Source organism: Ornithodoros turicata, chromosome 7 (genome assembly GCF_037126465.1).
Source record: "Ornithodoros turicata isolate Travis chromosome 7, ASM3712646v1, whole genome shotgun sequence".
Classification (NCBI taxonomy): Eukaryota; Metazoa; Arthropoda; class Arachnida; order Ixodida; family Argasidae; genus Ornithodoros; species Ornithodoros turicata.
The window spans coordinates 39,143,417-39,167,704 of NC_088207.1; the positions used below are offsets into that span (position 1 = coordinate 39,143,417).

At 47.9% G+C, this 24,288-nt stretch overlaps 1 protein-coding gene across 1 annotated transcript in view; it reads right to left on the reverse strand.

The window, feature by feature from the left end:
- Positions 1-24,288, reverse strand: part of LOC135401065 (glutamate receptor ionotropic, kainate 3-like) — a 162,197-nt gene that overhangs the window by 29,270 nt on the left and 108,639 nt on the right. The gene's annotated exons all lie outside the window — the stretch shown is intronic.

Sequence of the window (24,288 nt, forward strand, 5' to 3'; positions counted from 1 at the left end):
ATCGTCTTCGACGATTGACAGAAGCAGACGACATCGGGACTCTGTATGTTCACGTGACGAAGGAGTGAGAGGAGGCATTAAGCAGGCTTTCCGTATCGTGGTGGTGGTACCCTTGCACACAGTATGGTTGCGTTGCATGCATGCGCCAGAGCCGCGTACCAGTGCACCCTGAACTGAACAGTGCCTGCTCGCTGCTTCCTCTCGCTGCCTCCTTCGGCACGTGACACACAAATGTCTGGTGTCATGTGCTTCAGCGGTTCACTTCCGACGACTTCAAACCACGACCTACTACTATACTGGAGACTTGGACATACGCAAATGTGCAAAGCTCCCAGCACCGTGGTAGTACAGTGAACCCTCGTTAATATGACCCCCGATAATATGACATACTCACTTTATTACCGTTTTTCTTGGGAACCGTGGACAAACGACGGTGGCAATGATGATAACAATGTACATGTCATTTCAGCTCTCCAATACTGCTATGTGGCGCTTCTAGCAGCCACTCGCCTCCATAACCCGACTCTCCCAATTGTATATTTTTATTTTACTTTCATTTTTCTTTTGTCCTTTCCTTTCTTCCTTTTTTGGAAGTGGACATGCCGACATGCCGTTTGACTGACCTTTCCTCATTTTTTTCTTTGTTCTAATAAATATATGCCCCCCCCCCCCTTCGATTCTCCCATAGGCTATAGATAGCCGTATGTCCAGGTCTCTAGTATAGTAGTAGGTCGTGCTTCAAACTCATAAATCCTACAGCCGTACGAGCGGCTGTGTGTTCTCCTCAATGCGGCCCGTCTCCATAGCAACGGTCGCTAAAGGCGTGGACGTAAACTGATGAAAATTAACTGTTCTGAGGCTTGGGACACACAACAAACAAACATAAAACATGCCTCAATGTCCCCCCTGCCCCCCCCTCCTTCGTGCTGTCCTCTCTCCACCTGTCCACATCTGTACGCCGCTTATAGCCACGGTTGCTTCGCGGCGCTAACACCGAATAAAAAAGCCTCAATGTGTGTACGAATACGAAAGACCAAAATATGGCAGTCGTCGCAAAAGCAAGGGTACTGCACTGGACCGGCAATCGAGAGGTACCTCGTTCGATTCCCGCATCTCCCTGGCTTTTTCGATGACTGTCATATTTATATTTATATTTAATACATTATATTCATATGTTCTACATAAATTGATACGTCACGTAGCGTAGCGAGCCGCGCTTCTCCTGTCCGCGTGGTGTTTTTTGTCTGCTACGTATACTTCACGCCAGACAGGAGCGACACATCCTTGTACATTGATGCACGCACGCACCGGCTTCCAGGGGCACTCTAAGAGAACAATTAATCTGCCAATTACACGCATCGAACGCAGAACATTGTGGAGCGTGCTGTGCTCCCGCAGTGGAGAGAACCACCTGCTGACGAAAGATGCAGCAGCTAATTAATGAGTTTATGCAGTTCATGAGCACGGTTGCCTGTGCATATCAGATTAAAAGAGCTCAAGCAGAGCGTCTCATGCTCTGGGCCAACAAAGAAGCGTCTACAAGATAAACATGGGCCTGCGCGCTGCCCGATACCTCCAACAGGTGGCTGCACTCTGCCGATCGATATAACTGCTTGTATCGATCGGTGGAAAAGACGACAGCGACACAATGGCAAAATGGGACAAGAATAGTGTGGTTCATATTCCACGACAAGCACATGCACTCATCCAATTATCGTGCTAATTTAATTGTTGCGTATCTGATAATGACAGTCTGCAATGAGGACATGTCACATGTATTTCTATTTTTGCTGTGCCCGATGTTTTCTTTCTCTTTCCTTTTTTTCCTTCCTGAACCAGGTGGGCTCGCAATATACTGATGTCCTTGCCTGGTCGAATTAAAGACGCCCGGTACTGTCGAGGGAGGAAACGCAGTGCATATAGGAAAGTCAATAGAGCACGCGGACCCCGCAACAACAACAACAACAACAAATGAGTTTGTTAGTTTGTTTGTAAGGAAAAAAAGAGAGGAGAAATTGAACTCGTCTCCCGACTTATTCTGCTACTGCTAACATAAATTCTCACCCACCCCCCCTTCCACACACACACACATGCACTCCCCAAAAATACTTCTCATGTGCTCTACTCGCAAGTTCGCTATTCACTATGCACATGTTCGCTATTCAGAAGTCGACTATTCACATGTAACAAACAAGTAACAACAATAATAAATAACAACAAATAAGTAATGATGATGTAGTGAGATGTTTCGCCGCTGAGGCGGCACCCTATCCCATTGCTTGACGGGGAGAAGGTGGTGAATGATGATAAACGTTCACAATTCACCCCGCAGGTAGTCATTCATATATCCTATATATCCCGCCACACACATACATGTACTGTCGGGGTTCTTATTTTTCTTCTGGGTTTTCCTCAGACGCCTTTGTCGACACAGTTCCCTTAGAAGTCGGTCCAGGACGCACATTCCCCCAGGCCGTCAGTCGTGACGTTGCCCACCTCTGTGAGGCCGACAACGGTAAGCTCGTTCGTCAGCACCACCACCACGAAGGAGTAGCCTATTCGACTATTCGAAAGCGTGTCTGTACCTTTCTGTACCAGCGAATTCACAAATGGATTAGCCGACTAGAAAAGGTCCTGAAAACCTAGCATTACTCCGACACAGACAGAACAAACTCTGACAATGAGTTCCAATTCGAGCCGCATTATAAGCAAACGCTGCGGATCAACTCCCATGCATTATATCATGTCCACCTTTGCCGACCTTCGGTCAGGCTGACCTTTCCGAAATAAACGTATATCTCCCCCCCCCCCACACACACACACACCTTTGGCGGGTGATTGCTCACTCGCGTTCACTTTCAGTACACGGTGATTTTCAACAATCCCAGCACGCTCTTTAGAAATATATTTATCAACTTGAACAATTTCAAAAGGTTGGGCCGCGAAACTTATAGATCTCCTCCGCTCTTATTCCCATTCAATCCGTCCATGAGCCCCATACCATTCATTTCTATTCAAGACACCTTCCTTTGTAAACATAAATCTCTTTGGCGTCCAAGTGCATTTGATCCACAACTCTTCTCAATGTACACTCCTCTCTCAACGTAAGCACGCCTGCTTATACTATGTTCGTTCTTTCGTACGCATGCCATTCGAGTCTCCCAGTCATGCGTTTTCTTCCTTCCCAGTTTTTCTTCCTGCGTCGTTTTTCGAGGGAGCCGCTCCAAAGTGAATTTGTAAACCCGTTTCTACGCCCCGCCATGGCCACAATATGCTAGCAAACTTCGGACGCATACCGCTTTTCAATCAGTGTCAGACTCCTGCACGATGCCTGATACCGAGTCCAGAAAGGAATCGGCAAAAGGCAGGAACGACAGCGAAGAACCACGCTTAACGGTTGCATGTGTTCACGCGAAGGCCATCCATATTCAACGCGAACAACTAGAAAGAAACAACAGGACATCTCTCAACATAATAAATTAAAAGTTTCGAAAGAAAATGTGGCAGAAAACGGCGCGCAAAAAGTGGTGCCGCGGTGCAAGGGGGAGCTAGCCTATAGTGCTTGTGTTTACTGTCATAGCGTCGGGGAAGGTTGTTCGTTTGCGTTTAATATCCTGTCACCGCTTCCACCCGGCTCGGTTGATTCTCAGCCTATGTGCTTTAGTGGGCTTATCCGCTTTGTCTGTTTCGGTAGATGGACACGAACTGAATGCAGGAACAGAGCGGAAGCGGACCTACGCACAGCGCTTGCACCGTCATTTCAAACTGGCGGCTACCATTTATTTGTCCTGGCTCTAATGATGTCACGCTGACTATGAAATCCGGTCAGCTCAAAAACGGAATATGAACAGGATCACGTGGCCTCAAGACGACATTCTGGGTGACATCCAGACCAGTGACCAGGACAAAATGGCGGTTTTGCCATCAACGAACGCTTGAGGATGGGTACAAAAATGGTGGGTGTATCCCCGTGTGCGTTGCTTTGCTGTACTTTTCAACATGCACGCCTACCGACGCATATTGAGTGAAAGTATTTTTGCGACTATGACTCGGTGTAACCTGACCGGGTCTATTGTACAGCAGAAAATTCAGTGTATCAAAACGTTTATGCGGACACTATGCTGAAGGATCGTAAGTTCATGATCGAGACGTGTCGCTTTTCCGTGTACCAGCCATTAGGTACTGATCAGCTGAAGTCGTGCCTTCTTTGCTGTAAACCGGACTGTTACAGCTGTAATAATGTAGCTCTGATAAAGGCCTCTGCGAGTGATTACTACGTACTGTGGAAAACTTCCGTGTTCTCTATGCATTAATTACGCGCGAGGATCCCATATAGTGTATCCACTCACAGTGTGACAATCCGGCATTTGTTTCATTTTGGAAATACGCATTGCCATTGGAGGATCAAAGAAGTGATATTTAACGTGGCTCAAACTGTGTTCCATTCAGCAAGCAATCTTTCAGCAGCCACCATGCGCAATAGTTTCGCTGTGCAGTGGTGTTGTCGCTACGCAATCAAATTAACAAACAAACAAACAAAAATCTCCTGGAGAAAGCAGCCACATCGGCCCGGCCCAACCTCCTCGCCTGATGACAGCTACCCTGCGAGCAGCCGTAAGCTTTCGTTTGCCACCGAAACTTCGTTTGCCACTCCTACCGATATGACTCTCCTGCCGCACAGGCGACGCTGCGAGTCGCCTGATTGGCCCTGCCATCGGGGTTGCGAGTGTCAAGGGGTGACGTGAGCCTGTGAAGTCGGCCCAGGACGCACGCCCCCCCCCCCCCCTGCGAGAGTCGTCTAAGCGTGACCCACTACGGCAAGCAGTTCCACCGCCATCGTCACCACTACCACGAAGTGACGTAAACCCCTCTCGCCTCTAACTCCTAAACTCCTAGTTTAGGAGTTAACTCTAACTGAGCTAACTCTAGCTCTTTAGCTCCTAAACTCCTCTCTTTACCTACACGTTGATTGCAGAAGTGGAGGGCTTCTAGAGGGTGTGATAACTTAAAAATTAAAAATAAATAAAAATCATGGAGGGGCATTTTTCTGCTGCTCGATGCTCCTCACTTCGAAGTGGTTTGCGTCACATGATACTACAGGCCCTAAAAGTCAGTTACTGACTTAGGATCTACGCCTTCTCGATCGGTTATGTGGTTGACAGTTAAGAAATTTCATCTAACGATTTTGCATTACGGTTTCGTGAAGGCTTAAACTTAATAAGAATTAGTTAACCTAGATAAATTTGTAAGGTATGATTAATCAAACGAAGTCAAATGTCACCAAAATAACTTAAATATATACAACAAATAACGTCCAAAACCTTGCGGACCGAGAGTACCCCTAAATGTTTTACGTACGCATATCAAGACTCACACCACGCACCCAATTACGCAGCCACGTAATTTCTCACTACACGGATAAAGAAGAAAAGAAAAGAACAGGCACAACCGGATCAACTTCCATTCGAGGTAACGACCGATAGCAGCGAAACAGGTTGGAAAGTAACCGATCTTGCTATGAGATACGGAGCCAGAGCCCAACTTCTCCGGAGTTTTTCTGATTCCTCGTAATTACACTGTATGGGGGCTTTGCTTGCCGTGCAGCGAAATTCGTCCCCGTTCTTTTCCTCTTCGCTTTTACGTTTGTAGGCCTCCACTTTTTGCGAAGCAGAAATCATTATCCCAGACGAGGAAGATTTATGACGATACCACTCCTTCCTATATGAATAAAAGATAGCGTTGAATGTTGCGATGGCTTCCGCTATATCGATGTCTGAAACAGATACAGCAAGGAAAAAAAAAGAAAAGGAAATAACGGGAACCGAACACTAAGCCGAGTCACGGCAAAAATTCGATTCCCCTGTCACTCGCGTTCGGGAAACGGTATGTTCTGCTGTGCAGTCCAGCTTTCGCTTTGATCACGTGCCTTCATTCTCTGTTTTTGTTTGTTTCTTCTGCATGCTCGGTAATGGAAATTACACATAACATATTCAAGATTGAAAGATGAAATGATGTTGCGACGAGTCCTCAATGTGCAACAACAACAATATATGAGGGGGGGGACCCAAAAGAAACCGGAATTATTTTCTGAAAAATTGTGTTTTTATTGTTGCATGCTCTAACTTCAAACACTTTCAAAGTAGTCATCCTTTGATGCAATGCACCTGTCCAGACGTTTTTTTCACTGCTCAAAACAGTTTTGGAACTCTTCGACGTTGGTGCTTTTTAGTGCTTGTGCCGTTTTCTGTTTCACTTCGACATAGGCGAAACGTTTCCCTTTGAGGACCTTCTTCATCCGGGGGAACAGAAAATGTCACAGGGGGCGAGATCAGGTAAGTAGGCAGGGTGAGGGCACAGGGGTCATGCCATTTTTGGTCAGAAACTGCTGAACACTCAGCGCGGTGTGGGCAAGTGCGTTGTCATGGTGAAAGAACCAGTCACCTGTCTGCCACAACTCGGGACGTTTCTTCCGCAGATCGTGGCGCAACCTTCTTAAAACTTCCAAATAAAATCTTTGGTTCGTCGTTTGACCCGGCGGAACAAATTCCGAGTGCAGAAGCCCCCTCACATCTAAGAAACAGATCACCATTGTCTTGACATGCGACTTCACTTGTCGAGCTTTCTTGGGTCGTGGGGAACTGGCCGTTTTTTATTGGCTAGACTGCTGTTTCGTTTCGGGGTCGTAACTGTAGCACCAAGATTCGTCTCCGGTTATGATTTTAGAAAGGAAGTTGGGGTCCGTCTCCAACTGGTCCTTCAACGCACGGCACGCAGCCATGCGATTCTCTCTTTGTTCGGGCGTGAGCAGTCGAGGCACAAATTTCGCTGCAACTCGTTTCATGTGCAAATCGTTCGATAAAATTCGCTGACATGAGCTCCACGACACCCCTGTCAACTCCAAAAGCTCATCAATGGTCCGACGGCGGTCTTGCAAGACGGCTTGACGAATTCTGTTGACATTTTCTTCAGTGTGGCTGGTCGAAGGCCGTCCGGAACGAGGTTGATCGTCAATCGACATTTCGCCTGTTTAAATCGAGAAACCCATTCGTACACTTGTGTTTTGCTCAAAGTAACCTCCTTGTAAGCCGTCTGTAGCATAACTGCCGTTTGTGATGCGCTTTTGCCCAAGAGGAAACAAAATTTCACTGCCTCACGTTGTTCGTGCAAATCAGCCATCATGAAATAGGAAAACGCGTTGAAGGGGTCTAAAAATAGAATTTACTGCAGGCGAACGCAGTGTTGCACAACAACGCCATCTGGTGCACTGGTGCAAAACAGTTCGTAAAACTCTCAGTTAGTGGCGGAAGCCTGTATTACAAGGAATCCGCCTTCCCGAGGACAATTCCGGTTTCTTTTGGGTCTTCCCTCGTATGATGGAAAAGTGATGATGGCATGGGATATGCTTCTCCGTGGTATCCACAGGACCCTATACAGGGTGTTTGCTGTAACGTATCCCTGAATTATATTTAAAAATATGGACGTTGTACAAGGATGCCACTTGCTGCACTGGTCTTTGTAATTAATAAAAATTTAATTTTTATTGTGATCTCGCTAATTTGAGAAGTCAACCCCATGTTTTTTCAACGGAAATGGAAAGCACATGTTCGATTTACCCCAAAACATCACTGAAGGCATTCAGCAGCACAGCGGAAACACAAGAAAAAAATCATGGTCGATCTAGGTGGGTCCGACGGAAATGCGTTGGTATTCAAACTTGAAAACCCTTTGGGAACTCCCCTTCACAACGCTACACAACCCTTCAACGACCCTTTGCAAACACTACACAACACTTGACACGACCCTACAAGATGCTAACGCAAGACAGCATTCTCAGCCAAACGAGCCTTTCGGGCTTACTGCGATTCAGCTTGGGGGCGCCGTCTCGCAGCCTCAGCCTTCTTTCGCCGCCGCTCCTTCGCACAGCTTTCATAACCATTGCGCGCCCACGCAGACATGCCTGAACCTATCGACCACCAGAGCTGCACTGCCGAGTGTCGACGCGACGGCGCCGTGGCCCGTGGCCAGCCGCCGGCTCTAAAGCGAAACGCACCGCCTCCAAAATATTGTCTCCACCGGCGCAGCTGATCTGAAGATCTCTGATTGGCTGCGCATTATATGTGTAAATATTTGGATGCTCATTGGTCTCCGAAAGCTGGCGTCAGTTTCCTTCGCGCTGACTGGGCGAGAGTCATTTGATTGAGGCGCGAGTATCCGAACGGTCTGTCGAACGGAGGAGAAAGAAAAACAACGGAGGAGACATCATGTCTGTCCGGCCAGGCGTGTTCTCTCGGACTACAACCACTACAATCGTTCTGCTCGCAGACGCTAGCGGGTAGTTTGGAGGAGTTTGAATGCTTTAGATTTAGCTTGTGGCGAACTGCTAATGTGAGAACGGAATGGCACATTCACCTGATCATCACAACTGCGGGAAGTCGAACATGACAGGGAATCCCTGCACCTCCAAAACACGCAGAAATCGCTAGAGAGGAAGTCTGCACTCTTTCCGTTGTCCCGCAGGTGAACGGTAAGACAAGTTTGGTTACTTTTTGTGACCGAAGGAAGTAATGCAGGTTTATCACATTAAGTGTATTACGTACAACATTTACGGGTCACTCGGTACGTTAGAGGCGTTTCATAGTGCAGTGCATTGCCGTAACTTGTGCGTTTCGGATATGTCGCTAATCAAATTATGTGTGGTTATGCTAGTTGCCCCTCATGCACGTCGCATCCGTTCATTCACTGTGATCTACGAACATTTGTGACAAGTGTGCTTTGGTGTTTCCAATACGAAATCAACATCGACTGCCTATCATAACAGTGATTTTCGTGCAGAGCTACGGATTATCAATAGATTTTTTTTTTTTTTTAGTGCTCCCGCAGCCATCGGCAACAACGACACACATGGCCCAGCTGTTTTCGAAAACTGTATACCTCTACATTCTGGGTGTGCGAACTGCGATTGGCTTCTCAACTGCCCTTCGATGTCGAAGCATCTGAAGCTCCAGTGAAGCCTGTTACAAGACGTGAAAAGATATGTACTGTAACTTTTTCGAAGCAGTTCGAGCTGCTTTGTCATGCACCATCGCTGTTTGATTGTTTACTTTGGGACAAAATGATCGTTGCTCTACAGCAAGCGCCGAAGAAAAACGGACGAGGCTGGGGTCAGGGGGGATGAGAGGAGAGATGAAAAACCCGAAAAGAGAAAGGGAAGGAGGTTGGGAAAGGAGGTCGGTCTGTGCAAGCGCACTGGACCCGAGCTTCTTCCCCCGCACTGCTGATCTGGGACGCTGTGAGTGACCCCTGCAGATCACGTGGTTTGGGCGCCCTCCATTTTCCCTGGACCATTGCGTGAATGGGAGCTTCCGGTGGATGCCGTGGCCGCGTCGCACTCTCTACGCGCCCTCTCCTTCCCTCCTTCCCTCTCCACTCACCACGTATGCGCGCCGCGCCGTGGCTGCCGACTGACCACGCCGCGATTCTTGCTTAGCGAGGACTATAATACTAACGCATTAAAAAATGCAAAAACCGCCGTTTTGGGACCTGCAAGTTGCCGCTCGCGCGTATTTCAACGCCATGCGGGCCGTCGTTGCTCCACCCCCTTGACATTCCTTCGCCGCGATTCTCCCTTCGAGATATGGAACGACAGGAGCGAACTGGTGAAAATGAAGGAGTGACATTATCAGAGGCAGTAGGTTTTGTGCAGCGAAGGAATGTCAAGGGGATGGAGCAATGACGGCACGCATGGCGCTGAAATACGCGCGCTCGGCAATTTGCCAGTATCAAACCGGTGGTTTTTGCACATCTTTTTCTTCTTCTTGTGTTTCCGCTGTGGTGCTGGATGCCTTCAGTGATGTTTCGGGGTAAATCGAACATGCGCTTTCCATTTTCGTTGGAAAAACGTGGGGTCGACTTAGAAAATTAGCGAGATCAATTTTAAAAATCTAATTTATTGCAGTTGAAAAATTTACAAAATCTGTCTTCCTGGTGGCAAAACTGCCGCAAAGACCAATGCAGCAAGCGGCATCATTGTACGTACAACGTCACGATTTTTTTATATAATTCAGGGACACGCTACAGCAAACACCCTGTACACCCCACTCAATGTGCGCGCGTAATGCTGTCTATGTATTACAATACACGTAACCATGTCCATATACTTACTACTGTATGTATCGCGCGTTACGTGTCTATTCCCAATAAATTAATGGATACTTATTTTGGTAGTATTTCTCTGGTGGAGTAGGGGCGCCTAATAAATCTCGGAGAACTTCATTCAGGAACCACTAAGGGATCTGCACAGAACAACACGTAGTCGAACGTTGCCTCCAACCGAGATTGGACTTGGAGCACCATGTTAAATTGACACCGATCCGGAGGTTCAAGGACAACAACCGCTTCCAGGTGGTTGTAAATTATGGATGGCGCAACTAAGTAAAATAGTCTTTTTTTTTTGTTTTTTGCTCAATCCAATCTAATCCAATGCATTATATCTAGGGAACGCAGTAGGGACGCACTCAAGGGAATAACTTCCTGGTGTACGAAAAGCAAACTGAGGGAGAAGCAGGAGCGGTCGGGATGCGTGCAGTTTTTTATGTTTCCCGAATCCCCCATCTAGGCCGCCTTTTCTCCTTCTTCTAGACCGGAACATCTTGAAGTCGAGCGACACCGCAAGGTCGAGTCAGCGATCGCCAATCGCAATTTTGTGTGTCCTACAACCACATCGGTGAAATAGACGGTGGCGTGCAATGCTCCCGGGCATGTTCTGGTCACACGTACATTTACTACATTGTGAACGTCAACATACACGTGACCATAAAGATGGCCGCGCCCATGATCTGCGACCAAACCGTTTATAAACAACGTGATTACTGTTTGTATGCGTTGGTTTAACATGTAGAGGAAATGGTGTCCCTCTACACGAGTCCTGACCGGCGGTGATGGAATGTCCCCCGTCGGGCAGATGTTCATGGCCTCACGCTAGGACGCAGTGCCGGTAGAACTGATGCTTCTTCTGGTGGCGCGTATCCGTAGCTGGGTGACCTCGTCGTCATCCACGGGACGCCACCAACATATTTCGACATCGGTAATTAGTTTTATCCGATACCCTTGTGCAGTAAATCACGTATATTGCAAATGAGGCCTCGTACGTCTGCTAACCATTGCCAAAGCTGTGATAACCATACCGGCGCTATAAGACTCACTCTGTCAATGCGATGGACTCATGCATCATACGCTATACCACGTCGCGTAAAAAGCACCGTATTATTTACACTGGCAAAATACGTTCATCTCTTGGTTTTATGCTGATTGGTCTATGTCGGCAAGCGTCAAAATGGAATATAAAAGTCACGTGACCTCAAAATGATGTCATCGATAACGTGTGACCAGGAGATGATGGCCATAGCAACCGCTGATGGGGGTGAGGCATCCCGGTGTTGCCCATGTATTTTGGTGGAAAGCGAACATTGAGTGGCTTTTTGGTCATTCCCCCACGCGGGGCCATGTAAGGTGAGCATACGTACAGATGTACCAAGGAACTTACTGCTCGCGACCTTCTGCTATATTAGTAGGTCGTGTTATGCCCCGGCCGTCTTTCGAAGGGGGGGGTTCACCTAAAGTGATACAAAATTCTAACTGGCGACGTACTCCCCGGAGGATTGTGGGACTTTCGACAATTACCTTCTGGAAACTTTTGCCTCCATTTAGGAAGGCTTTGAACATTTTTAATTGAGGGAACTTAATTTTTTAATCCAACTTTAAAAATTGCTAAGCCAACCTCACCTTCTCTTTTTTTTTCTACAGAAATATGAAGTCCTCCACCGCAGACCCAACAAAAACTATGCACAGAAAGCAACAGAAATATTAGAAAAAATAGTAAAAGTGCTGCTTTAGCCCCGCCTGCTTGATTGTCGCAAAACAGCGCGCGCGCGAAAGGTGTGGCGATAGGAGGAAGTGTTCCCGACTCTTGTCTTGCCTTTCTTTTTCCTGTTTTGACCTTGATGCTGGTGACGTCTTATCTGAAAGTGATGTCTTATACGTCTTATCACAAAGAACTCACGAGATAGGTCCCCCTGTTTCATTCACGTTTGCCAGTCACAAAAAAAAGGGGGGGATTTATCTGGCAAGCTACTTCGGATAAAAGTGCTGTCCGCGGAACCAAGGGAAAAGCGCTAAAACCAGCAAAACAAAAGAAGGCGAGGACACTTCCCCCTATCGCCGCACCTTTCGTGCGCGCTTTTTTGCGTCAATGAAGCAGGTGAGGCTAAAGCAGCACATTTACTAATTTTTTTTACTATATCGGTTGCTAATACTGTGCATAGTGTTCGTTGGGTCTGCGATTATCCGACTTCATATTTCTGTTAAAAAAGAGAGGTTCGCTTGGCAATTTTCAAAGTTCGATTCAAACAAATAAATTATCCTCAATTAAAAATTGTCCAAAGCCTTCCTAAATGACGGCAAAAATTTCGAGAAGGTAATTGTCAAAAGTCCCACAATCCTCCGGCGTCGCCAGTTAGAATTTTCTATCACTTTAGGTGACGGAAGTACGACAGAACCAGAGCGATACGTAACACATTTTTATTACAAAATCGTCTCTCCTCTCTCAGCAAGGATTCCTCGATAACTATAGCCGCCATTAGCTTAATTCGCCTTCGCGACTCAGTTTCCAGACACGGCCTTTCTTCAAGACTTTCGGAATTTTAGTTAACTGTATTCCATTTGAGCGCGAGAGTTTATTGAGATACTTATTATTGCGCTAGCTATTTTTATCGAGCGGCTTTTAGCGAACGAACGTGCACCTTTATCTTGCACGGGTCAAATAAGAGAGAAAAGACAACCTGGGGAATACAAGGTCCACACGCGATCAAATACAAAGAGACTGAGAAAAGTCATATAGAAACGATGTCGAGAAGCAAGAAATTTATCTGCAGAGAAGTTATTTGCCAAATAGGTTATAGAGAGCAACGGCTTCCCGATTGAAGTTACTCTACTACGTACGACTACATGACTTATCTCCGACCACATGCTCTGTCTCATAGATATTGCATATTCCACGAAAAGTTCGGAAGCTGTACTTGCAAGAATGTGCCGCGTATTTGTGGCCTCTTTGTTGATAACGGCAGACGTAACTGCGTAGTGGGGCGCTGCTGTTAAATATTGTACTTCTTCCAAAATAATCCGAATTTTACGTTTCGACAACATAATTCGGTTCGAAACGATAGACAGAACTATTAATTGCTGATTCACTTTCGCTAGATTACTCCTGTATTTACACTTAAATAATCAGCTTTTTGTGAAACATGGGCAGTTCTAGACCGTACTCTGACAAAAGAACTTGCGTCTGAGCGTCTACCGCTGCCACACAAGACTACATGCGCATGACTAGGGATTTTCCCAGCACCCTTCCTAAAACGTAGAAGCCCGCGGAACAAGCCAAAAGTTATGGATGTCGCAACTCCTATGGGGTTCCAATGTCCGGATGCGCTGTGGAGCTCCTCAAACAGCGTCCTCACTCCAGGGGGCTTAATCGCTTCATCGTCGTTACGGTCGTTACAAGCTAACGAGTGGCGGGAAATTAAAAAAAGGTGGGCACGTGACATATTGCGCGTGACGTGTACCACGGCCTTCACGTGTCGCGCGAAGAGCGCCGTGCACGTGTTTTATGACGTGGCCACCTTTTTAAATTTCCCGCCCGCCTTTTTGAATTTCCCGCCACTCGTTAGCTTGTAACTACCGTAACGACGATGAAGCGATTAAGCCCCCAGGACTGCGCCGCACGTTGCCGCCACCCACGGGTCGCTACACCTTCACTAACAGTTTCCCAGAACAATTTGCAGATGATCTTGATCGATTCAAGCAAAAACTAAAATGGTAAAGGACCGAATTAGCACCGGATTGCGGTGTTCGTCATTGGTGCCACCCCGTAATTGATATGGTGTCCCTCTCAATGACTCCTGATCGGCAATGTTGCTGTCCCGTAGGGTCCCAGGTTGCTGTAGCTGTCCCAGGGAGGAAGAGTCCTTGCTCCACAGGCTTCGACTGAACGCGGCGCGGACTCCGCTACTCCTCTTTAAGATGGGTCACCTTTCATCGCCCATCTGCCCCGTGCACCTGTCATCTTGAGGGAGACACTCCCCACGTGTTGCTACACTGCACCCGTTAGCACCAACACTGTCTTCTAATGCGATCGCACATCGCTCGCCTTAGGATGTCAGACTTTCCCCTAGCTACGCTGTCAGGCGCTGTCTCTTTTTTTCTCTCTCTTTTCTTTGTTTTTTTGTTTAGGGAATAGCAAGCCGGAGTGCTGCATGGCTGACCTTTCCTCTTTCATTTTTCCTTTCCTTTGCCAATACCCCCCCCCCCCCCACACACACACACACACCATAGTGGGGCGACCAAGGCACTTCTTCGGTCCTGCGGGTCTGAATTGTGACCAATTCCGTGTTGCTGTTGTTGTTTTTCTTTTTTGCTGGGAATAGCAAGCCGCCGTAGCGCAGGCTTACCTTTCCTTCCCTTTTTTCAAAATAAACATATATTCCACCCCCTGCCCCCGTAGGGTCGAATGTTCTGGGAGTCTTCATAAGTCGTGGCGACTCCAGGACGATGCCGGTAAGGTAGAGCCAAGACCTTCTTCGTCGCACTTTCTGAACAACTTAAAGGAGCAGTCTATAGGCAACATGCAAATTCATCCGCATTGAGCCAATGCTCATCGAACTCAATGCGGACTGCTATACAGACACGTTCGAGCAGGATCGAACTCAGATCCTGCTTAACCCGATCCAGTTCGTTAAACAGATTGAGATTCTCGAGACGGCTTGAAGAGCGCTATTGGCATCCTCGAACTCAGCGAATTCGTAGCAGTAAACAAAAACATAGATGAATTAACAAATGTTCCTGTACAAGTCCATGGAATTTCACGGTGACGGTTTTAGTCTAAGTATGACGGGCGACTGCGTTTTCCAATTTGTTTAATCTCAACCACTCTCGACACCGCGCACCCCGTAAAGGCTTAGGCTGAGTTCCAATACCTCGCGGCCGCGAAGCCGCCTGACTAGGCAGCTGAGTAGACCCCCTTGCTTGTCACTATTGGAACAGGCTTGCGTAGCCGAGGCGCCTGTGGCGCCATCTCGTTGCCCACGCAAGAAATGCATACGGCGCAAGCGCAGCAGGTACTAGCGTTTCCCGCTGTCAGCCATCCCGGCTGTCAGATGGTCAGGCGTACAACTAGATTGCATCGATGCGCACTAGGCGGTAGCCGACTGAATAGCGGACTTGGCGAGATTTGGAACGAGACTTAACATGGCGGCACTTCTGGTTAGACCGCTAGGCAGTCGACTAACCGGGGTATTGGAACGCAGCCTTAGTAAACAGCACAATGCGGAAGCGGATGTGGTTATTCTCGACTTTTTAGGAACATGTTTGTCAATCCCAGCGTACTCCCGCGAGGCTCTTAGCGCCGCCTGTCGACAAGCCAACCATTCAATACTCATCGAGTTGGACCGTGTGACAGCATAGGGCTCCGAACTCTCTTGAGAAACTCGATGCGAATCGGTTTCAATCCGCATTGAAAGAGCTGTGTCACAGAGGTATTAGGAACACAAAAACCTTTTTCGCACGATCAGTACAACCGTGGCGATCTCGAGACGCCTACAGCAGCCCTGAATCTCCCGTTCGCGAAACACCCTCCTTCACATTCACAATACACACGTGACGAGCGCCCGGACGCGCGTCACCATGTGACGTGCGTGGGAGGGACGCTCCTCTTTGGATCTGGGATCACATGATCGAAGTGACGTCGGTCAGCATCCATCAGCGACATCGCTCAGGCCGGAGCGTCTGCCACCGCCTTCCCAGACGATTAAGAGGGTTCTCTCTCACAAACGGTGTGGTCTGCAGTTCGAGCAATCGAAGCTTTCGCCGCGGCAGCAATTTGTAAAATGAGATTGCGCCGCAGTGAAAACAAAAACGTTGGGCAAAAATATTTTATGGGAACGCTTTTCATACACTGCTTTACAAGATAACAGAAATTTTTGACCATCTTGGATACCTCCTTAATGCTCCTTTAAGAGATAATTGATGAATAAATTATCCCCAGCAACCAGCCCCATGATTTTGTCCTTCGGAACGACAAATATTCTGTGAATGTTACGTAAAGGGGCGGGGTGTACACAATAATTGAAAGATATCAGCGCCGGTTAAATACGCGGGAGGCGGGATCCTTTCCAATCAATACATAACGCTTCGAGGGGCTCCATCAAACTGCAGGTCAGAAGCGGTAGTTTACCGCAGTGTCACCTTCATGGGGCCTTCCCTTGAAGTTTTTGCACGGCCTTCCATCAGATCAGGAGATCATCCTCACTAAAAATGCCTTCTATACGCTAATAATGCTTGCGTGTACCTCTGTAACTCAGGCAATAGTGTACCTCCTGCTGAACTCGATATCCTGGGTTCACTCCTGGTCGAGGACGGCAGCAGTCCGTCCGCTACATTTGTCGCGCGCGAATAAAAAACCACAAGAGGCTGAAATTATCCGCGGTCCTGCAATGTGGCACGTGCAGCACGTAGCTACAGGCATAGGCTGACCTACTGCTCAGTACTATTGTATCACTAAGCATAGAATGCACCCCATCGAAGGCGTAGAAACATCGTTAGAATTTCATGAACGTGCCCTGCTTCCGGTGGTTTATCTCCTTCCTTCCTAGCCTCACCACTTCGTCTTCTTACTGTCGTTGCTATACGCGGTCTGCGACATCTGGTGGAGTGGTCGTGTTGACAAGAGGGCGAGCAAATTGATTCCTTTCCGCCTGTCTATTGACGAAAGAGGCTTCGAGTAGGAAAGCATTCGAAGCTCCGAGTTTTGCAACAGGTTCCCTTTGAGAACACACTTCACAAAGCACAGAATAGTACCAGTGCTGTCATTCAATTGTCGCGCGTCGTTGCTATGCTACTGAAAGGTACGCCTATTGCTATAGTGGCGTGCTTCGCGAGGAACCCAAGTGACTGTGGTATAGATTTCGGGAAACCGACATTTGTCTGAAAATGTTTCGAACTTGCTTCACCCCACAGACCCAGAGGCTGCTACAATCACTCCTGAGAAGGTAACACTTTTAAAAGTGTGCTCTATAAACGCAATGCCTTTCTTTGCTGTACTTCCGTGTGGTGTTTATTATAAACTCCTGTAATCGAAGACTTCACCGTGCTGACCGTCCCAATAGGCTTCTTCGCGACCTGCTAGCCAACAAGGCGAATGATGATCTGTGACCACAGCGAACAGTTGCCCGTGCAAGTAGAGGGTACAGCTTCGTGACGGCCCATGTACCTATATGAAGAGCACACGTGGAATACACGTTTTGGCTGCTTAGTGGTTCAGTCCCGGCCGTCCGTTACACTACCACCTCCTCACCTCAAAACCCTCTCTCACACCAGATCCGAATACCCGTCGAGTTCACCGTACGCACCCCCCTTCGACTCACACTACTCACTCTCCGGATATTAATTGGAGAAATAAGCGGAGCTATAAGTTCGTAACTTCTACTCGCCATTCAATATGCGCATATTCGCATTAACATGCAGGCGTCCCTTTCGTTCTCATACAGCGAGTTTCCGAGTAGTCCGCCATCGGTATTAAATGTTGACCTTTTCACTTAACGTACTTCAGTTTCAGCGCTTCCTCAGTTATTGTCATTTTGGGTAGTGAGCCTCTTTGTTGAAGCATGCGTGCCGTCGAAGGCTAATGGTGAAAATGAAAAAGTGTGACGAAAAAAGGAAAACCCAAGGAGTTTCCTTCCCGTAAGTTTTCTTTTCATGTTGGGAATCGCTCATAAAAATTCGTTTCTATCGTGTGTGTGTTACCCAACAAACACAACTCCATGCAAAACACATCCACAACCGAAGTTCTGAGGGGCCATTGAATCGAATGCGCCCCGAGAGGTTGACATGTTACACGCTATAGGTGGTGCTACGCGTGCGTTCAATGGCCGTTAGTTTCAATTATCATTGAGACTGCATGCCCGTGTGACAAAATGGAGTTCCGCCATCTCGTAATGAGGACTGCGTATCGTCTACGGCTCATTTTACTTTATTGAAAACAGAGAGCGCAATATGAAGACGCGCCATTCTTGAACCCGTGATAAAAAATATGCATGAAAAGACGCCCAGCTAGAACTTCAGAACCTATTAAAAAAAAAGAGGGGGGGAAGAAGTCTCACTGCAATGTATGGCGCACAGGAAAGAGAAACCAAGCTTTTCGTATGATTATCATCACAGCTGCAAGATTCAGTCATGTCGCTTCTTTCAGAATATATTTCCGTTTCTTCTTTTGCATGCGTCGAGACCAGTGAAAAATGAGAAAACATGGCCAACTTCTAACTCGCTACGCATCACATCCATGACAAAAAGTAAGAGGAAAGCGCGAGATAAGACTGATATTTGGTAGAAAAATCGCTCAGAATTTGTTATTTCATTTTACCTTCCGGCCGGCGCGTTGCATCCCCACTCGTACATTTCAGAAAAGAGGCCCTTCCCTTCTCTTGCGCCCTTCTTACACTGCAGCCGTCGTCCGTGGAAATTTCAGTCGTTGACGAATTGAATGCAAAGAAGACAACAAGGCAAAAGCGACTTCCATGGAGGGAATATATATTGTCTCTTGTGACAGCGAATTTCTCCCAAAAAAATCGAGAAGGATACGATACGAAAGCGAAGTACGAAAAGAAAGGCAGCCAGAAGAATATGAACGGGAGCCTGAAAGTGGACCAAGAAGAGAAATATGAGTGAAGACGGGTTCATTTCTGTACACGCAGTTCCTTGTCTGGGCTTGGGTACTATGCGTCAATGTCTGAGAAAAGAGATCGCAAAAGGCGCCTCGTCTCAGTGCAGAGCTGCGATAAACCCTGTCGAGTTACTCTCAAACCACCAGCTCTCCGTGTGCTAATTAGCCTCGTTCCCAGCGACGAAATAACAGGGGTGGACTGCCAAAATCACCTCTTCCCATTGGGATGAATACTGGTTGGCCGCCGTCTTTAATGAGTATGACTGACAATAACGTAACATTCAATTATAGCTAGTCGTTCGGTAAACATCTGAGTAGCGTATCAACGTGCGAAAGATCAAGGAAAAAGAAGACTGCTTGCTTCCGCGCGCGATATGCAGTTGTTCACGTAAGGGGGTGCTGGCCGATGCGATGTCTTTTCTACACCGGTTCCCGAGCGGGAGAAAATGAACGGGCACGAAATGAACACGACACGAAAGTGAACAAAAACACACACGGGAAAAAGAACGAACTATGCAGACGGCAGTCCACACGTGCACAGTTCCCGTGTCTACCACAGGGTGGCAGCACTAATGGCGGCGCCCAATCAACCAATTTGTAGCTTTATGTTTACTTTAACAGGCTAGGTAGCGTATGCTACCGCCCGATGCAAAGGAAAGGCCGTTATCCATCCATCCATTCCTTGCATCGCGTTTTTGTGTATACTGTCAGCACAAAACACCCCATCCTTTACCGAGGTGAAGTGCTACCATGACGTCACCACTTAAACGTTCCTAGCCCATCGGTCGCCGTTTATGAAGATATCGTTGTGTCTCCCGATTTGTTGAAAATCAGACGCACACTTTTTTGTGCCACTGGTTTCATGCTACTGGCCATAAGAAGGCATACGCTTTGGCGTAGAGTATGCGGTCGTGCGCCCGCCGTATACGCAAGGCGAGAGCAACAGACAGACGCTGTTCTTTTCCTCAATGGTGGAAATGTTCCGCAAGATGACCCGCTCCTGCGCAGTGTCCCCGTCTCTCTCTCACGGAAAACAGAATGCTGCATATTTTACAGCGAAGTACATGGAGTCCAGTAAGTTGCCCAGTAATGTTAACGGCAAAATTGTAATCGACGTGACAATGCAGATGGATAGTAAAAGAACAAAAACACAGCCTCAAAAAACGTTCATGTCAGCTCCTATCTCCCCTGTCTGTCGCCCGCAGCGCGCTAGCGACGCCGCAGAAAGCTGTCGCGCATGGCACTCGTTTGATCGCCCCCGCTATCCGCTCAGGAAAACAGCCTTCATAGCGTTGAATGTGCGGGCAGCGCTGTTTGGTAAGTGAGGCTGAATTTCCGCATGCGGGCGCTGTATGAGGCTCGCACGGCGCTCCTGTAAATGGAAAGATGCATCGCGTCCACTCACAAGGCGTCTCTTTTGCTGAGCAGATGGTGATCATTTTTGGGGCCGGTGTCATTATCACCGCGCTGTTTGCGTGCCTGATGCAGCATGCTGCTCTAAGGGGATAGTGCATCTTAGGCCTACTTCGTGGGGAGCTGCGCCGCGTTAGCTACGGCTTACAGCATCTGAGGAAAACACCCAAACAGCATAGTTCACTACCACAACGGTAGTGAACGCACGGTAGGAAAAGCACGCTCTCGCCCATAACACACTCTCTCTTACACTGCAATTTGTGTTAATTTAAAGGTTGCGTATGTGCGATGATATGAGTGTGTCATTTGGGCAAATATTTTGCTGAGCGGACACATGAAGTGCAGCTCCTTTGCGGTTGTAGCAGTCCTTGATATTTTGCTTCTGTTTGCTGTGTCGTTGGTCGTCATGATGTGAAGTCGTTGCACTTGAAGATCCCAAAAGAGTCCCGAAGACACGCGGGAGGCACACAAAATTATCGAACCCAATCTTGAAGCGCCACGAAGGCCGTGGTGGCATACCCCGACGCTTCGCCCTGCTCACTACGTACCGGATTCCCTTCTAACTCGACCGGATCGTGAAGAAGTCATACTAGAACATAACCTACCAGACTTTGAACGTCGGGTTTAGCACCGCATGATCAGTGTGTGTGGTGTAACCGTTTCATCAGGACCGGCGTGTTCAGCTAAATCCAGTGGATCACCCCTTTCAGAGTATGGTTCGTGCTACTATAAGGGAAACCAAATGGTGATTTATTTCGGTGCCATTTTTATCATTACTATCTAAGTTTATAGTACTAATCTTGCGGATAGCACAAGTAACGGGGGCGATGGGTTCTACAGAGCGATCCACACACATACACACACACATAAATGGGATGATGATGTGGTGGGTTATATGGGCTCCGCCGTTATGGCGGTACACTGCTCCATTGCGCTTGTGGAAGGGATGAGAAAGTGATGATGATTATGGAAAGGTGTCCGGTTAGAGTACGTCCATTAGCCCTGTGCTGGAACTCAGCAACAGCTCGTAGGCCAGATGTGAGGGGTCCGACCATGGCCCGAGAATTTTGGCTAAGTCGAACTGGCGTCGGAGAGCAGTTTCCATGAGGGCGCGCTCGCGATCGTACTCTCCGCAGACCAGGAGGACGTGATGGAAGTCACCACGCACACTACACGTGGAACAGAGGCTGGACGCGCCGACACCGAGGATGTGTTTGAAGGCCGGTGTAAACGCCACATTAAGTCTCATGCGGTGGCAGAGTGTGGCAAAAGAACGCGGCATTCGGCGGGGGAGAGTAAGGGACAAGCTGGGGTCAACGGAGTAAAGCAGAGGGTGGGTGGTGATGTCACGTTGCCATTGAGACTGCATCATGGGGCCAGTGAGGCTTGAGACGAGGTAACGGCGATCCCTGACCAAATGTACAAAAAATGACCGACCTATGTGCACACTGCTAAATCTGTGATGTCGCTCATGAAGAATTTACCTCACCCTCTCCCAATCTATTTCCCTCGCCCAACCTTAAATTTCCTCCTCTCCCCTTCTACCTCATTAACTCAGTCGGCATCTTTGATAACCCTAAATGGGAATGGAATTAGACATTTTTTCGCAGCAATGGAATTGGAGAATGGTCTGGGTGCGCCGGTGGCTTTTTAAAATTTATTTAAGTGTTAAGAGAGGTCAGCCAATACTTGGCTTGCTTCTCTTCACACACACACACACACACACACAGGAATATGAAAAATGAAAATGCGCGGCAGCACACGTGTCACAGGTCCCGCAGGTTTGCGGCCTTGAGAAACTGTAGCCTATAGCCTGCCGGCCTTGTGGCATTTGTCGTCCTTAGACCATGCACCCAGAACCTTTGCATTGGTAAGCGGCCGGCAGTCCAGTGTGGAAAGTCGCTTTTCTAGGATATTTCTCTCGTCCTCGTATTTCGGGCAGTACAGTAGTAGATGGATGTCGTCTTTGCTTGTGTTGCATTGTCTGCACGTAGCGTCGTTCGGCCATGTTTAACTCATACCTGTAAACTCTTGCGAAAGAAGTACCAAGTCGGAATCGATGAATGAGTGCTGCGTCAGTTCGGCTCATGTATCTACAGCCTGTGTACTTATAGGGACGATCGAAGGGCGACAAGCCTGGGGTGTGTCCCGTGTAGGTTGTGTGGGAGCCTCTTCATCTCCACATCTGCCGTTCGTCGGTGGTTGTTTTCGTTTCAACCCGCATGGTTTCTTCCCTCGCGCCCTTTGTACACACGCATTGCACCTGCACACGGTCAAGAGCGAAATAACCTCGTCTTTCGTCGCTTTCTCCGTGCCGGGTAATAGTATCAATATCCTCTAGCACTGCTCGCCTATAGGCAGTACGGTTACCGGTCGCTTTCCATTCATGATGGGATTAAAGGACTGGAATGGGGTTGCAAAGCCATTCCAGGAATGGGAATTGACCATATCTTTTCATTCCGAGGAATTGAAAGGAATGGAATTATCACAAATATCCATTCCTTGGAAGGGAATTGCCCCCCATTCCGTAACACTGCTCCTGACGTAAGGCACTCGTACCACACAGCGCACGTATTCACATCCCACAAAAAAAAAAAAAGAAAAAAAGGAAAAAGAGAAGATCACCCAACGCTGCAAATATAAACAACGCCAACGAAGACACCCCATCGGTACAACTTCCTAAGGGAATTTTAAATGAGGGAGTACAAAGAGATAAAACGACGAAGCAGAAGAAGACCGCGCGAGTGAAGCCGACGTAGTTTCACGGCGTTGCAAGGCACAAATTGAAGTTCCTTAATTTCCTGGGTTCTGACTTCCGGCGTGCTGGTGTCTTCTTCTTGCGTTGCTTTTGCGCTAAGCTCCTCCACTTCCCCCGGGCAAGATGCCCCTAACGCTAACAACCCCTTTCCGTCCCCGACAACATCCACGGCGAGCGAAAATTTACTCGGGAGAAAGGGAAGCACGCAACTTAATCCCCGAAGACCGTCGAAGACTTATACTAGCGCAAAAAGGATTTGTCAAGCCTCATATATACTGCGAGGCTCTGCCTGCTATCGCCCCCTTTTTATTTCTTTTCCACTTTTCTTTTCTGGAGCTCAAGCGGGATATCAGGAGAGGCAGAGGTATGCCTTCGCGTTACCATGGAAACAGGAACTACAATTTTATTGTGATGATTCTGGTGATTGGGGTGTTTCATCACCACTGGCGATAGTCTACACCATGGTGTAGGCTATCCATTCCAATTTCATTCCGAGGAATGGAGGTTTGGGATAATTCCATTCCTTTCAGGTCCTCGGAATGAAAAGGTATGGTCAATTCCCACTTCCGGAATGGCTTGGCAACCCCTTTCCATTCCTTTAATTCCACCAAAAAAAGAATTAGGACCAGTAAGCGTACTAGCCAGCCCAGCAGTGCTATAGAGGAGATTGACATATTACCCAGCACGGAAAAAGCACAAAGACAAGGTTATTTCGCCCTCCTCCTCTCCTCCTTCTCATCCTCTTCATTGGCATCATCATTACAGGAGTTTTCCACCAAAGTAACTGGTGCAAGTGATGTGGAGTTGCGGGCCTCAGACTAGTGAAGCCAAAATCTCCATTTTATTTTTTTTTTCCTAAAATCAAAACACCCAGACCATTCCACTCCAATTCCATTCCGCCTGCGAAAAAATACCTAATTCCATTCCCATTCCATTCCTAGGACAGTTTCCGCCATTCCCTTCCAATTCCATTCCGGGCTCTGATAAATCTAGAATGATTCCAGAATGATTCCGGAATGATTCCAACCCGGGAGTGGCAACTCCGCAACCCTGGTCTTCACAATGTACCTTTTTCACAACTGCTTACGCGCATGCGCTGCGGTGCCGATGACCTTGGGTGCGCCGGACGAGGTTATCTCTGTGTTCGATAGATGGCGCTGGATGGGGACGACAGAAGTGGGGTCGGTCCCACTCCAAAACCGGTTTTGGTCCTGTGTGCTACCCACGTGGTGTTTCGCCGAGAGCAGCTGGGATACGACGCGTATGCGAAAAAGCTCCATTGCGCGTGGTAACTTGGTGAAGTATATAATGATGCGCTTCACGGTGAGGGCCGACGTCCTACATTGTCCAG